The sequence below is a fragment of the Propithecus coquereli genome, unplaced genomic scaffold, assembly GCF_000956105.1.
Source record: "Propithecus coquereli isolate 6110/MARCELLA unplaced genomic scaffold, Pcoq_1.0 Scaffold3, whole genome shotgun sequence".
Taxonomy (NCBI): Eukaryota; Metazoa; Chordata; class Mammalia; order Primates; family Indriidae; genus Propithecus; species Propithecus coquereli.
Window position 1 is genome coordinate 985,504 of NW_012148618.1, and position 16,727 is coordinate 1,002,230.

The window sequence follows — 16,727 nt, forward strand, 5'->3', positions numbered from 1 at the left end:
TAACATCTTTATTTTCACTTCATAGAAGTCTAACTTTTTAAAAACCTTTCCTTCAGGCTTTTCAGAGCTCTCCCTAAAAACGGCTGGATTAAAGAATCTTTAAAGTCAAAGTATACTGGGTCTCCTGAGTGAAGTTAAGCTGGCTTCCTCCTTAAACTTTCTGGTTTGAATCTTAGGGCCTGCTCGTCTGGGACCTAATTTGCTGGGTTAAGACAGGAAAGGTTAAAAGGCAATGCAGAAAATCCGGGGAAAATCCTGTTCCCTGCGACCTTCTTGCCCCTCCACACTTACTCAGATTTATTTTTGTGCTCATGCCCTTCCACCCAGCAGGGGCAGGAGCAGGGAGCCATCCTCAAAATCGATTCTGGGAGACACCTACCCACAGAAAATTTAGTGGAGAAACAAACAAGGTTTCTTCTTCTGCTCAGGGAAATTTGATTGAAAAACAATTTTTAATTTTGCAAAGTGAAGAAGATTAGGAGAAAATCTGTTTACTTCTCTTCTTCTCTTTCCTCCTCCCCCTCCTCTTCAATAGTTTTAAACTATTTATAGACACATCCCCTTTAGGGTTAGAGAAATGTGGCAAATTTCTAATCTCTTCATCCTTTTTCTTGCTATCTATTTACTGCAGTCAAGTATTTACAATCTGAATTTACATTTCATTTCCATTTGCAGGAGATTCTAATGCACTTTTCTATTACTTCCAGAACACTGTGTATAATGATAAAACTCTACAGAAATAAACCAAATTACAAGGAATTTTTTCGATCTGGAGGCTGATATTTCTCAAGACAGGTCTGGAGCAAACAAGTTATTATTATTCTTTCAGGCAAGACCAAGATAGGGCCAGTCCAGCCAACTGAGCAACTAGGCTTGCAGGGTTGATGTGTCTAAATAACTATCAACTGAACATTGGTCCTTGGGATTAATTTGGATTTTCTTTTTAATCTAGTTCCCAAATATCAGCTTCCCATCTTTTTTAGCTCTTAGAATTTCTCTGACAGGGAAAGCTTAAGTTAAATCTCATGGATGTCTTTTGAATCTTAACCGATGTTTCATCTCTGTATACATCATGTACAGAGAAACCAAAAGAAGGATGGAGGTAACACCTTTGGGAGAAAATTTATAACATTTCTTTGGGAAAGATGAGAATTATAAATAAAAAATGGAATTGCATATGCTTTTTCTGATTATTATTTTTAGTATCTGGAGGACTGTAAATATCCAATCCAGTTTGGAAACAGCAGCTGACTCACCAGCTCCTTAGACTCTAGTTAGCCACCAGGCACACAGGTCAGCATGGAAATGCTTTTCTGTCGTACACTGTTTTAGGCATAAAGGATTTTAGGAAGGTCATGTGATGCTAACAGAATACTTGCTAGGACATTTTGATTCTAGCCTTTCTAACAGGGAGAATAATTTGGCCATGAAAGTATAAGTTTTATTTTGAGGTACCCATTGAGTAGTTGATATCTTTTGGAAATTATAAGCAAAAGTTAAACCCCAAACAATTGTTTGGAATGAGCTTCCATTGCTATAGAAAATAGAAATTTGCTCATGAAGCAAAATTTCAACTACATTCAAGTAAATTGAAATTAGGTTTGTTTTGAGAATGGGGGGGGGGCAACACTCAAAATATCCCTCTGGGTATTGCATTTGCATTAGGGAATCCTTCTTCTCACACTCCCAAGCTTAGTTGCCACTTTTTCAATGAGGGGCATAGAAATGAGTGGGTATCAAAAGGGTCTTCTTTGATGCAGAAAGCTCAGCCAAGGCAGGGATGAAAATGGTCCATGAGGACCCAATTAGAAATACAGTGGTTAACAGCATCCTGGGGCATGTTTTCAGAAGTTCACGATCTTTCTGACTAATTTGAATATTTGCTTTCAATCTTACCTTTTCCTTAAGTATCAGCTTGTTGGCAATGTCAGTACCAGAAAATCTTACATAGTTTTACCCAACTAGCTTTGCTCTAAGATTTCAAGAAGTTACAGGGTCTAGACAACTCTTTTTCCTAATTGCACCGACATGGAAGCCTTGGGAAGACAAGGTCATTCAGTTGTTTATATCATTAGGCTACACCTCACCGTCTCTTTTTGGGTCAGATTGCATTGCACACTCTCTGCCATTGCTGTGTACTTTTAGTCTAATCTTCCTTTCCTTTTCCCCTTCCTTTGTAAACACTTTCTGCCCCTACACACTACAACTTCAATTCAGATTCCATTTGTCAGACACACACCTCCAACGTTAACCAAAACACACTTAACATTCCCAGGTGCTTAAAGGTGTTACAGAAAGCTGTCTTGAAGGGGCCCCAGGCAAGGGCTGCTCAGATTGTTATTTTCACCAGAAAGACCCATGGTGACAGATGCTAATAACTAGGTAGGTGACTCAGTTATCATTCATTGAATTTCTAAGCATGGTGGCTTACGTTTGGAAACAAATAATCCTCATTAAAACATACCTGGTCTGACACTCAGAGTTGTTCCTTTCCCAAACATCAGCTTATTCCTGGCTCCTGTATCACACAATGACACCAGACTCTACAAAAACTCAGTTTCCCAAACTACCCTCGATACCTACTGACATGTTTACTTGTCAGAACCCCCCTGATACAACCAACTCTTTAAAAATAGTGAGGAACTGGTGGAAGAGTTTATGGACCACCTGGGGCCTTCCTTTTTTCCCCCCCTGTATTTTGTGTGCCAATATTCCCTCACAGTCCACCTGCTTTGATAAAACAGGAGCAGGAACGCTCCCCCTGCCGCCCAACGCATTTTACAGAGGAGAAAGATAGAGGCTCAGAGAGTTCATCGATTTTCTCATAGTCCCTTTGGAAACTCCATCAATTATAGTAGGAAATTCAGCTTTCTAACAGTCTGACTCCTTAGTCCAATGCTCTACTAGCACGATCGTGCTCATCTGTTGGATAAAATGGCATGTGAGGGTAAACAGCATGCCCTGCCTGCAGTAGGAATACATCAGCAGTTGTTTGAGTTGGAATCCATTAATGGGACTGCTGTGGTTCAGACTTGAGTTACAAAGTGGAATGGAAAATTTAGAAATCAGGGTTCCAGAGAGAAATTTGGAAGCAACAGTCATTCAAACTTACTTGGGTTTACTGTCAGTTTTGTTCCTTTTCCAAAGACGAGCTTTTCAGATCCACCCTGAGTTACACCCCCACAAACTGCTTTACAAATACTGTCAAGACCCTTCCTCCAGGGACTGGGAGCCAGGGCTCCACCAACACCTCTAAGGGAAGCATAACATCACACGAGTGTATGGTTATTCCTGAAAAGAGAGAGCAACTATGGAGAAAATGTAACCACTCTTTTACCTAACACCTGTTAGAGTATTTTCTTATTTTATTTATTTTTTTTTCTGAGACAGAGTCTCACTTTGTTGCCGGGCTAGAGTGAGTGCCATGGCGTCAGCCTAGCTCACAGCAACCTCACACTCCTGGGCTCAAGCAATCCTTCTGCCTCAGCCTCCTGAGTAGCTGGGACTACAGGCATGCACCACCATGCCTGGCTAATTTTTTCTATATATTTTTAGTTGTCCAATTAATTTCTTTCTATTTTTAGTAGAGACAGGGTCTCGCTCTTGCTCAGGCCGGTTTCGAACTCTTGAGCTCAAACAATCCGCCCGCCTCAGCCTCCCAAGAGTGCTAGGATTACAGGCGTGAGCCACCGCGCCCGGCCCGTGTTTTCTTATTGATTCATTAAGTAGTTAATTTAGCTGCTTGGCAGTTGCAGTTAATTTGAAAGAGCTCAGGCTTTGGGGTCAGACAGACTTGGGTTTGAAACCTAGGGAAAGTTCCTCAACTTCCTGCAACTCAGTTTCCTCATCCGTAAAGTGGGGAGAATGATAACTGTTTTGATGATATTGTTGCAAGGGTTAGGAATATATAACTGGGTCACAGCGGTCCTGTTGATCAATCCTTGGCTTTACTTGCTGAGAGCACACTTCTCAAGGAATTATTTTAGCAACCTTAGTGAACAAAGCATTAGTGATTTTTCTCCTAAACATAATCCCCTCACTAATATGCATTTAGCTCTGGAAGCTGAGTGCCAGTAATTAAATTCTGGGTCCTTTTTCTTACTGCATCAACTTAAATAAGTTACCAACCTCTCTGTGTTTCTATACAAATATAAAAAGTTCTCATCTATAACATGAGGATAATAATAGCACCTAACTCACAGAGCTGGTATAAGGATTAAATGTGATAATGGGTAGAAAGCACGCATTACACTGTCTAGCACATGTAAGCAATCAATAAACTATCATTATTATTTTAAAATGTTCCTCTTTTTAAAAATATGAAAGTCCGTGGGCACTTCTCTTCCTCTAAATGATAAAACAGCAGGACTATGAGGGCACAGAAGAGCCACCAAGGAGTTTGACCAGGGAGTCAAGTGATTTTGAGAGAATTTAGAAAAAGCTGCATCCAGGTGTACGGGGGTGCCTCTATGGGATGTGGAGAGGGCCTCTTTTAGCCAGGCAGGACTTGAATATTGGCAGAGATGGGCAAGAAGCCACATTCCTATTAGTTGGTGTAAAATGGATCTCTGATCACTTTCAGGAAAAGTATTCAATGCTTGCCTCCACTTACCGAGATTCACTGTAAGTTGTGTTCCTTCCCCAAATGTCAACTTAGAGTCACTGGTTTGCTGAACACAGTGCTGAGGGGCTTTGCAAAAACCTGTGGCGTCGGCTTAATGAACCCAGCTTTGCAGAGTTTCCCAAGAACTGGAATATTTCTCTAATCTCCAAGCTTCAGATTAGGAAGGATAACTGACGGCATCTTTCTTTCCAGCAGCCCATGGCTTCAGGGCTGGAAGATTTGTCCAGAGATTTGATTTTTCACTTCAAGACACTGCAAAGCTCAGCAAGCCAATTCTGTATACATGTGGTCCAAAGCAATCGTGTAGCTGATGTGATCTATCATAGGGTATAAACTCCCACTGGGAAAGAAATTAGCTATGCAGAATTCATAGGTAGTGTTTGATGGTCATTGTCATTGTCTGAAGACAAGACTAGGATTTTCATTCTCTTTTTTTAGTCGCAGATGGCTGCACCTATGTCCTAACAGCAAGTTCAGCTATCGTTCTACCTCAGCTAGCTTTTCCTTCCAAAAGGCACAAAATGATTTTATCTCCCTTTGGAACTTGGGGTTCCTTTTTGAGTTGGATAAAGAATGTTAGGGATGTAAATGATCCTGCCATGGCCAAGGACTATTCTCCCTTGGGTCTGGGCCGGTCAGAGCTATGAGCTGTCTTGGCTTTGTCCTGGACCTTGGTATCAGGCTCAGCCGTGTGACCTTGAGCAAGTTCATAGCCTCTCTAAGTTTCACTGTCTTCACTTGCAACATTGAAGAGGTGGGTGAGGAGATCTTAAGGACTTTCTCAGCTGAGAGTTTTTGGTTTGATTCTCTGGATCTAATTTATCCAAAAATGCTGTGCAAATGTTTTTTTTTCCCCCCTAGGCTAGTCCCCTAATCCTCCTCCCCATTTCCTAAACAAAATAAAACAAATAAGGAAACAAAAGAGTAGGTCTCTACTTAGTACATAGGGAAAGAGAGGTTTCCAAGCCTACCATGTGCCTTAACATTTAATCTTTTTAGAAGTTTGAAGTCAGAATTTTGCAACCAAATCTCAGGAAGAATTGTTCTTTGTTTGGAACTTTCACATAATTCAAAAACCAAACCAAATAACCCAACATCTTCGGTTTCAAGGTAGCACTTACTAAGCTTCACTCTCACTTGAGTCCCCATTCCAAATGTCGATTTCCTATTTCCTTCCTTCCCACAGGAGCTGCTGCCTTTACATAAACTTGCTTACCCACAGGAAAGGTGATGTGATCTTTTTGTAGCCTTTTCCTGCTGAATAAGAGAATTCATTATCCGGCCAAGTGTTTCAGCCCTCTGATTGCCCAGGTGTTAGGTACTGAAGTTTCTGCTAAAGCTACCGCTGAATGGAGCTACTCACCCGGGCTTACGATGAGCTGAGTCCCCTTCCCAAAGTTGAGTATCTCAGTGCTCTTCACACAGTGCCTAGGCCCTTTACCAAAAGCCCCTCTTTGTGTTGGGCTGCAGCTCCCTCTGCTCAGACCCTAGTCATGTCTCTTGTGTGACGAAGGGCACATAGGAGGCCAGCTCCGCAAGTGGTCATCAGGGGTTGCCCTCTCCAACTCATGCAATCCAGGACTTGGGCTGTGAGGAGAGCAGGACCAACCAAGTCAAGGTGGTCCAGAGTCCTCTGGCTTCACAAGGAACCCATTGCCTGAGAAACTAGTGGCTGTTTCTTGCTGCCCACCCTGTTGTGCAGATTTATGAGAAGATAATTGCCTGGTGGTTTCCCACTGGTTTTGACCCAGGGCAGGGCTGGGGGCCCCTGTGGACAATCAAGTACACAAGGGATGCCAGGGTCCCTTTTGCATCACTGGAAAGACAAAAAAATCATCACTTCTCCTTTACTGACTGCTGGGAGCTGAATTTCAAAAACATATAATTCTTAAAATGCATTTCCTCCATAGGCTTTACAGATCAGCCTAAGAAAACTTGCAATTGGAAACCTGCCCCACAAAATAATGAATTACATGCTAAAGCCAATCATGAAATAATGTTTTTGATTACTTGGTGTTTTAGGTTATCCATGCCACTGTGCACATTTTTTTTCTGAAGCTAAACTACTTACTCAGGGCCACTGTGGTTAACTGTTTCCCAGTCCGAAAGATAAATCTGTTGTCATTGTTCCTCCAATCTCTGGCCCTTTGACAAACCCCCTGCCTCCCTTAGGGCAACAACAGTGTCTCCTCAGAAACTGGCTCAGATGATCCTTGAGAAAAACTGTAGGCTCGTAATAATTATTTGTTAAATTGAATCGTATTAAGCATTCATCTTTTGTTCCTATTTGTTAAGGAATACTTGAATCTCTCTGACGATTTTCAGATAGAAAAAAATTAATTCTGCCAGATATTACTTGCTGGTTTCATGATTCCTCTAGTCTTGGCTCCAAATGTCAGTTTCCTATTAACTTCATACCCACAGGAGTAAGCACCTTTACAAAAACCGGAGGTGTCAGCATGGTTGAAAGGGATGTGGCATCAACTTTGCTCTTTCCTCACCAGAGAGAGAAACCCCTCTGTTCCCCACAGGTGCCTTATTTCGCCTGGGGGAGGGCTGCCCTCCTAACTTTCAAGCAAAGATAGGAGGGAGCAGAGTGGATTTTAGGGATGAAGATGATAAATACGATATCAAAATGTTATCACACTAGACAGAGAGCCTTCTTCATATTCTTTTTTTTTTTTTTGGCCAAATTGATGGTTTCCCAAAGGCTGTTTTCAGCACTTTTCTCTCTCCTAGATGCAGTAATAACTGGAGTCCAACTTGGCATCTGGGCACGAACCTCCAGGCTCTGATGAGTCACACATATTGAAACAAGAAATTATGCTACCCTCCAACGAAGAAGCGTGTTTTCCTTTTTCCTCTTGCTGGGCAATGAGGAGTTCAAGCATGATGCACAGGGGGATATAAACTAATAACCCTCAGGTCAGCTCTATACTTTTATACACTAGCATCCTAGAATGTGAGACCCAGAAGGACACTTAGTGACTGCCTGGGCCAATGCCCTCATTTTAAAGATGAAGATGCTAAAGCTTTGAGGGGTAAATTTGCTCAAGGTCATATAGGTAGGCAGAGGCAGAGCTGGGACTAGAACTCAGGACATCTGAGTCCCATTCTTGCCTCTGTTACTTCCTTCCTGTGAATCAGGAGAACAAGGACCTTCCCTGGGTGGTCTCTGTCCCCAGGGGCTCTGTTGGCTGGCCCTGGGTGTGATTATCCCTGTTAAACAATGGATAAATCATACAAGGGAGGTGTTTGGCTTTGGCATGTATTTTATGATTTTAGAGAGAATTATAGAACCTTCTAATTCATTTAAAAATTTTTATTTGTTAGGCTGCAGGCAACAGAAATTGATAGCAGGGGAAATGGCCCATGAGATCCCGGGGAAGCCAAGGAAAAGATAGAGACTGAAAAATTTGCCCTTTACCAAAAAGATAATCCAACAGAGAGTTGGCTCTGATTATTCTTTCTCTGCAGGACTCATTACGGGGAATGACATCTAGAGTAGGGATGGCAAATAGAAGCGGTGTGGTGTTACCTCCTGCTCCTGCTCCCGTGGCAGATATTGCTAATAGACTCATCACTCTTTTCCTCTGAGTGTTGACATGGCCTCAGAATCCTTCTTACCAGTGTGCTCCAGACAGCCACTCCTGATCATTAGCTTGGTAATTGAGATATAACCTATTTACTCTCCCTGCCCTGGAGAATGACTGGAGACAAGACCCTACAGGTGGCTTGAGAAGTCTAGTTGACAAGAGTCAGGCCAGCTCCCACACAACCCCATCATGAAAAGTGTCACTGACCTGGTTGGACCAGTATTGCTCCAGAGGTGGCAACAGCAATACCATGGAGAATCCCTTCTTCCTCATAGCAGTCCTTCAAACGCTGGCTTTGTAGAAGTCATCGGATAAAAAACCGTGGTAGGGTTCTAGATACTTGCTCTTGCCCAAAGGGCCTTCAGCAAGGTCTTTCTCCAAAGCAAAGGCCCTGGGTCACCACTGTGCTGCCTGTGCCTGGGGCTAGAAGTCACTGGGCTGGGCCTTGTCCTTCTCTGGTATGCTTCCTGCTGTCCATCGGGCATGTCTGTCCCAGGGATCTTGGAATGGAATGTGGCACAGGAAGACAGTGATGCAGAAATCTGTACTCTCAACCACTCATCCCCGTTGCCACACATTCAGCTGTTTCTAAACTTTTCCTTTTTAATCATGTTTCTGTTCTTTCATAAGGAAGGGATGCACTTGTTTGTAGCTATCCAGAGAAATTTCCCTATGTCCTCTACTGCTGCATTAGGCTTTTTATAGACAAGAAAATGTCTGTCTGTCCTCTTAGGGTGCTATCTCATGTCCTTAAAGACAGTCCTCTTTGGGTGACTGGCTGGGAATGGGCCTGTTGGGCAGACAGAGAAGCAGTTGCCAGTCTCAGGGTTGAAAGGGGAATGGAGACAGAAATAGCAGCTTTGACTTATGCTGTGAACTAAGACTGTTTTCCTTCCCTGACCTATTTTCTGTCAACCTCCAGTATGACCTATTTATGGAGATAGGATAATTAGAGCAGCAGAGGGCGCTGCAAGGTCAAAAACAAAGCCACCCATCTCAAAAGAAACTGGGAGAAAAGTCCCTTATTTGAATGATAGGAGTGATCAAGATCCAAGCTGTGGGACAGGAGTGGCTTTGTTTACCGAATCCCTTGGACCCCACCCAGTCTGGGGTCCCCTGTTGAATGGTAGTTTCAGGCTAGGGGGAGGCAGCCCTGCCCCATGGGTGAGTGGGTGCGTGCCTTGGGGAGCCACACAGGCTGTAGATGCCAATTAACAGGCTTAAAGGAGATGGGGTGGAGACACTCAGGGGCAATACTTCTTTAGTGGGTCATTAAATCTTGAGGCTGTCTTCTATTCCTAAACTTTGTGGTTACTCACATATTGTGGTCTGTCTTGGACGAGCCTGTTATTAATACAACTGTTGGAAGATATAAGAACAGTGGGCTAGAAGGATTATTTCTCCTGCTCTTAGTGCTCTTAGGGGTTTTGGTGAGAGCATAGCTGTCTCAGGTCTCAGGGGAGCACAGAGCTCTAGGACATGCTTGCAGCACTGATGGCAAATTAAAGATGTCAGTCTTTTTTTTAACCATTGATTGGTACAATGTATCTTTTGCTAAATTTCAAAAACTTTAAATTTTGGATTTACTCAACATCTTTTCTCTTAACATCTTTGATGAAAATAATGCTCTTAGGAACTATATTCATCTGTCTATTTAATAAAAATGACAATAGCAACAGCAATACCTGACATTCATAGATCATTTATTTGCTGGGTGTATCACATGTGTTATTTCATTTAATTTTCTAATAGTCCTGTGCAAAAGCTATTATTATCTCCATTTTATAGATGGAGAAGTTGAGGCTTGGAGGGTTAGGTCATGTTTAAGGTCACATAGCGAGTAAATGCTGGAGCTGCTGGGAACCCAGGCAGGCTGGCTCCAGAAGTCTACTCTTAGCCGTGATACCATGCCGCTGTTCTGAGAAGTGCACTTCCTGAAGGGGTGCCTTTTGAAGAACACTGGAAGGACACCAGAGCAGGAGAGTCATGGTTATGCCACCCCAAGCAGGGCTCAGTGTCTGAACCTTCTGTGTGAAGCGCTAGGGGAGAGGATGTGTGCCTCTGTGTGAAGGCCCATGAGGCCCACTTTTCTGTGCTTGGGTGTGGTCAGATGTAGCTGAGGTTGGGCAGTTAGAAGAGGAGGAGCAGTTTGATTTGAAGACTGTTATGGTCTAGATCAGGAAGGGAATGCTCAGCTCTTAAATAAATATCAAGCCTGAGTGACACCTATAGAGCAGGGACAGACACCAGGAGACTGTGGATGGGGGAGTGAGCAGAGTCCATGGGCTTGGGAGACCTGGAGACCTCTGACCCCGACTTCTTCCAGCAGGGAGCTGGGGGCTGTAGACAGGGCCCCTGCCAGCAGGCGGCGTGCAGGCCATGGCAGCTGGCAGCTGCTGTGCAGGTGGGGCAGCCACTGGGTCGTGAAACTTCCTCTCCCACATCCAGGGGCCCTGGGGATGCTCACCATGGGGCTTTGACCTGCCTGGTGTTTACTTTTGCTATTCTCCGGGCTTAGGGTTGCTGGATAAAATACAGGATGGGACTTGAATTTTAGATAACAAATAAATATTTTTCTAAAAAAAATATAAATATGTTCCAAATATGGCATGGCCCAAATGCCTGCATTACTAAAATTTTTTGTTGTTGTTTATTTGAGATACATATTTAACTGGGTGTCTTGTATTTTTATTTGTTAAATCTGGCAACCTTATCTGTGTCAACGGTGAGTTTTTAAGTGGAGAAAGTTGCATTCCTTTATTGCACAAATATTTATTGATTGTGATGTGGCAGACCCAAGCCTAGGGGCTGGGGACCTATCAGCGAAAAGATCAACAAGGTCTCTGCCCTCATGGAGCTTATATCATGGTGTGTGTGGGGGGTTGTGATGGCAGAGACAAACAATAAACATGTATAAATCTGATGATTTCAGGTGGTGATTGTGAGAAAATAAGAACAGAGATGTCATTGAAGGTGGTTATGGGTGGGTGGGTGACTAATTTAGTAGAAGTGGCCAGGGAAAGCTCTTTGAGCTGAGATTTGTGAAAAACTGGGCCCAGAGTTTCAGGCAGCTAGAACAGGGAGGCCCAGAGGGACCAGAAGGAAGGGCATGGCAGCTGGAGGGGAGAGAATGAGGAGCAGATATGGGGGGAAGCTGGGGAGGAGGCAGGGGCCAGATCACTTGCAGGGTGTTACAGGCCCAGGAAGGAGGTCCAACTGGCATCAAGTGATTTACATCGTATAAAGACCTGGAGAATGGTTTGTCCAGGGACAAAAGCAGAAGCAAGGGGACCAGTTAGGGGGTTACTGCAATGGTCCCAGTAAGAGGTGATGGTGTTTGCAGGAGGGGATGGCAGTGGAGATGGGAGAAGTAGTGGAGGGACTAGAGGTTTATTTTCATGGTGGAACTGACAGGTCTTGTCAGTAGGGGATGTAGGGGAAAAGGTAAATGAATGAACTCCTAGAAACACTCCTGGGTTTGGGGGAGTCAGTGAGTCAGTGTTCTGTTTTTTGCAGCAGTGCTTCCCAACTGTTGTCATGTCATGGCTTACGTGGAAAACCATATTTGTATGGCTTATGGCTGGGAGGGGCTGGCTCAGGGGCTCCAGCCACCCAAGGCACCATGGCCATTCTGGGCACTATCTCAGCAAGCTTGTAACCCACTCAAGGCAGTTCACCCACTGGGAAGCTCTGCTTTGGGGTGAAATTTTCCACCTGGAGCCAGTATGTGCTGCAAAGGGCCCGGTGAGAGGTGGAAAGTCATGCTGTTGAAGTGCAAGAAGCACTTTCAGGATCAGGACACTCCCTCAAGCATTTGAAATAAAAAACTTCGAGAATTCAAGTCTAAGGCAGATTTCAGAACGGATCTCATCCAATCCCCTTTCCTCCCTCTTTACACAGAGGAGTAAGGGACTTGTCCCAGGTGCTCATTCATTTACTCCCTTTGCTGAGTACAACAAAGGGCATGGAGCTGTGCTAGGCGCTGGGAGGCGATGCTACTCAGAGGGAGGCATGCTTTGTGCACTGGGACACCAGTCTGGAACCAGATGGTGCAGAAATGGAGAGTAAACTACTTTTATAGCAATTGGATATCCAGGAATGCCATCATGGGGCTTGCGGTTCCTCCCTTCTTTCCTCCTTTCTCTCTTTCCTTCCTCCCTGCCTCCCTCCCTTCTTTCATCTTTTTTTTTTTTTTATATATAATGTAACTCTTTTTCATTGTCAAAAGTATTAGTTCAAGATAGATTGAGGCCGAACATCACAATAAAACAGCAGCTTCCTTGGCTGGAGTAATCTGCCTCAGGAGTCACGGCCAGTTCAGTCACCTGACTGCCGGGGGGCCTGTCTCCCCTCACTTCCCTCCCATCTCCTCCTGCCAGAAGCTCTCAGAAGGTCTCAGAGACTGGAATCCTGTTTTTATTATATATCCTTTGCCCTGATAAGAAGAGAAGATGATTCTTATTGCAGGCTTTAGCCTTTTGTTTTTCTGTAAGTCGATTCATTTGTTTACATTCCTCCTGTTCTATAACCCTGTTTCCCTTTCCCTGACGTTCAAAGGCTTGGCCTCTTTCCCTCTCACTCCTGGCTTTTCAGTTATTCTCTGCCTTTGGTTTTATTTCTGTGTCCTTCTACCCCCGTGCTGGGGATGTGCTGGGCCCAGTGCCTGGGGAGTGCGGAATTCATGATTTTCTCATCTTTTCGCAGACAAGGGCATGCTGTGTAACGAAGTGACTTCAAGCCAGATAGCGGCCAGTGGCAGTGAGGTGACACTGTGCTGCACTTACAACGTTGGATTCTCAAATCCAGATTTACTCTGGTACCGAATAAGGCCAGACTATTCCTTTCAGTTTGTCTTTTACAAGGGTGCCACCAGATCTCAAGGTGCAGCTTTTACTCAAGGTCGGTTTTCTGTGAAGCATAGTCAGACCCAGAAAACCTTCTACCTGGTAATCTCCCCAGTGAGGACTCAAGACAGTGCCACTTACTATTGCTTCTCTGCCTCAGTGACACCGGTGCCCAGGAAGTCTGTACACAAACCCCTCGGCACAGCTCAGGGGAGCTACTTCTCAGGGCAGGTCACGTCCTAGACCTGGCATCCTTCTAGCCATTTCGTTTTCCAGTCTGGCCTTTAGAGGTGTCCCGAAGTCTCTGCTGAATAATGAAAGGCCTGGTCATATCCGGGGGAGCACCTGGCTTCAGAGGAGCAGAGCATCTCCCCACTTCTGACTCAGTGGGCCCATGCCACCTGAGCGACTCGTGGTAGGCAAGGGAGTGCCGCATGTGTGAGGGGTACTGTCTTTGTGTCCCCCTGGCCAGGTCACACCTAGTACTGACTGGGGCTTGTGCTGCATTTGCTGTGAGGGTATCAGATGGTGCAGGTGAGGGGTCCATCTAAGGTGAGCCATCAGCAGTGTCTTTATTTTAGTCTCCATCATAATTTATTCATTATTGTGAATTGATCTGTTTTCATTTTAAGAATCAATTTGAACATAAAGTTATTTACTTAAAAAAATTTTCCCCAGTTTATCTTTTCTTTTGCATCTTCTTATATCCAGCCTCGTATTTCTCCCTGATGCTCTCTGACGCCTCCATTTTACTTTAATTAGAGAACATTTTTCTTTCACTGAAGAGCACTGAGGTATCCTAGAACGTTGTCTGTGAATCCCAGGATCCCAGCTTCCAAATCCCTGAGTTTGGAGCTCAGTGGTGTCTCCAGCAGAGAAAATTCCCTCTGGGGGAAACCGAGGATGTGATGTTGCCATAGATACATCCACAGCCCCTGGGCCTCAGCCCCTCCTTCCTCTACTTCTGTTGAATTCTCTGCCTTAACAGAACTTTAGAGTTATTAGATGCAATCTTAGAAATGGAAGAGGCCTTCCACATTATTTTATGGGAAATATGCTGAAGCCCAGAGAAGTGGGGCATCCTCAAGGTCTATAGCTGGAGAGAGCCAGGGATGGGGCCCTGCACTTTCAGGGCTCTGTTCTGGAGCTGCGCCCTGAGACTTTATCACAGGCAGTTTGGGCAGCAGCTTATCTGCACTTCAGGAACAGGGCGTGGAGAGTAGCCACTGTGTGGATGGATGGAAAGAACATAGGGTGAGGGATCCAAAGGCCTTGGGCGAGTGGCTCGGCCCCCTGGAGCCCCTGTTCTGCTGCCTCCCGGGAGTGTCACATGTCTGTCACACAGTCCACATGCATGGCCCCTGGATTGGAAGGCAGCTGCAGTCCTCCCTGGCTCTAGCCTTGAACCTTTTCTGGAGGCTCCTTTCAGTGGAAGAAATTCATGGTGATATGCTAGAATTTTTTTTTTTTTTCCTGGCAAAGTGGGCCAGAACGTGGCTCATCTATATGCTAAATAAAGGACAATCCTGAAGTTCAGTCTACTTGGTATTCAGATTGACACCTGGTCCTCATTTGGGGGATGCAGGGTGCTCTTGTAGCAGGAACTTTGGGCTGACAGTCGTTTTTTTTTTTTTAATGAGTTTTTTCTTTCTTTTTTAAAAATGTTAATAGATTTAGGGGGTACAAGTTGAATTCTGTTACATGTATACATTGTATAGTGGTGGAGTCTGGGCTTTTGGTGCACCCATTACCCAAGTAGTGTACATTGTACCCCACAGGTACTTTTTCATCCCCCCCACCCCGGTGAGTATCCAATGTCCGTGATACCACTCTGTGTTGGGCTGACAGTCTTGAGGCCTGGGTTCCACTCCAAGCAATATCCCTGCCTTATAGAATGACTTTGGACAAAGTACATACTTTTTTGGGGGGGGGTGGGGAGGGCATTCTTTTTTTCCATCTGAAATGAGGATGTGATCCTTTTGTTCCTAGCAACTTCAGAGGAACATCCTAAGGTTACCCACGGTAAGGGATGTGAATGTTTTAGAAACAGGCATTTTCCACACATACAAGACGAAGTTGTGGGGAATCTTTTCATTGTTGATCCTTGGGAGGGCCTGGCTTAGCCAGTAACAGACTGTCCTAAACCCGCTGACTCAGTGCTATTGCCCCCTTTCTTTTGTTGGGCTGCGAAGACGTGATGTGGGAGTTTGCAGTTGGTGATGGCAAGCGGCGTTGTTGGCGATGTTTGCTCTTTCGCTTGTAACCTCCTAACCCCCCACTTGACACTTTGCATGGGTGCTGAGAAACCACAGTAATGGGCTGCTCGGGCTCTGCTCCCTGAGCGGGTGCACCTGGAAAAAACTGTGGCTTTCCTGAGGTGGGAGTCGTAGAGCTCGTTAGCCACACCGAGGGTGCTGCTGTTGTTATTGCTGTAGCAGCAGCGGCAGCCGGAAACCCAGGGCTGGGTCCCCAAGGCAGGGGCTCTGTAGGCTTGGGGTACAGGAAGTCACGGTGTGACCTATAAGCGCAGTTCGGCTTTCAGCTGACTAATAGTGAGTTCACAGAGCGGACTCTCCCCCTGCAGTGGTCCCCAATGAATAAAGCCAGAGATGAGGTGCATACAATGCAGTTTAATAAATGCAACAGAGACATGGGCTGAGAAGAAAGGCAGAAAACCACCAACACCAAAGGCTCAGGCAAAAGAATCAGTGCCCAGTGATCTCAAACTCCCTGTACACAGATTGGCAGGCAAAAGACAGTAAAAATATTGTTTTGATAGGGGAAAGATAGGGGTTGCATTACTATCCCTCCCTCCAAAAACACTTGCTTGAAAGCAGGGCCAATGTTTTTTTTTTTTTTTTTCTCTCACTACAGTGTCTGGAACTTAGAGGGAGTCAATTCACATATATTAAATTAATTAACAGAAAGAAGTACCTTTCCTCTGTATTTTACTCTGATCTTTGCTAATAGATTGGCGAGTACTGAGATGAAATTTTAGAAACCCCATTGCCTGCTCAAAGAGTATTAGGGAAGTCAAATGTAAACTTGTTTGTGAAGTATTGGAAAAGCAGAAAGTGCTGAAACTTTGTCCCCCCCACCCCTTGTCATGCAAAATGTCTGGGGTGGCTGCTGAAGTGAATACAGAGGGTAGGACAGAGGTGGGGAGGAAGAGGTGGATGCTGGTTTGGGGCAAATCTTGGCTTGGTTGAGCAGAGGCTTCCATGTTTAAGTAAAAGGACACCTTCCCCCAGGGCCTATTTTCCTGATGGAGAATGGAGCTGGGAGCCTGTTGGTTCCCACTGTCTACTTCTGAAGGTAAAGAAAGTCAAAAGGAATGAAATACCATTTTCAAAGTGTATCAGTTGTAGTAAAACAAGAGTCTACGTCCCTTTATATCCCCCTATCCTTTATAAAACAACATATACATAGGTTAGGACCATAAACCCCCATCTCCAGGACTTTTGTCTTTCTACCAGGCTGGTGGATGAGCTGGGTTTGTTGCCTTCAAAGAAAAACTGGTTTGTCCATCAGCCAATTAGACAAGGCTGTGACAGGTCAGCTGGAATCAGAAGTGAGAAGCCCAGGAGAAAGCGTCTTTGGACACTTTTGGTTTCTTTCAGGGAATGTGGCCTCCTCACGCCCGTCGCTGCAAGTGAAGAAAGT

The 16,727-nt window shown here is 44.7% G+C and overlaps 2 gene segments (V, D, J or C); both read right to left on the bottom strand.

Moving 5' to 3' along the window:
• The window catches only part of LOC105814408, a 254,908-nt gene that overhangs the window by 64,928 nt on the left and 173,253 nt on the right, over window positions 1–16,727 (bottom strand).
• Window positions 15,739–16,727, bottom strand: part of LOC105814413 — a 54,542-nt gene continuing 53,553 nt past the window's right edge. Inside the window, exon 7 of the C gene segment in view lies at window positions 15,739–16,710.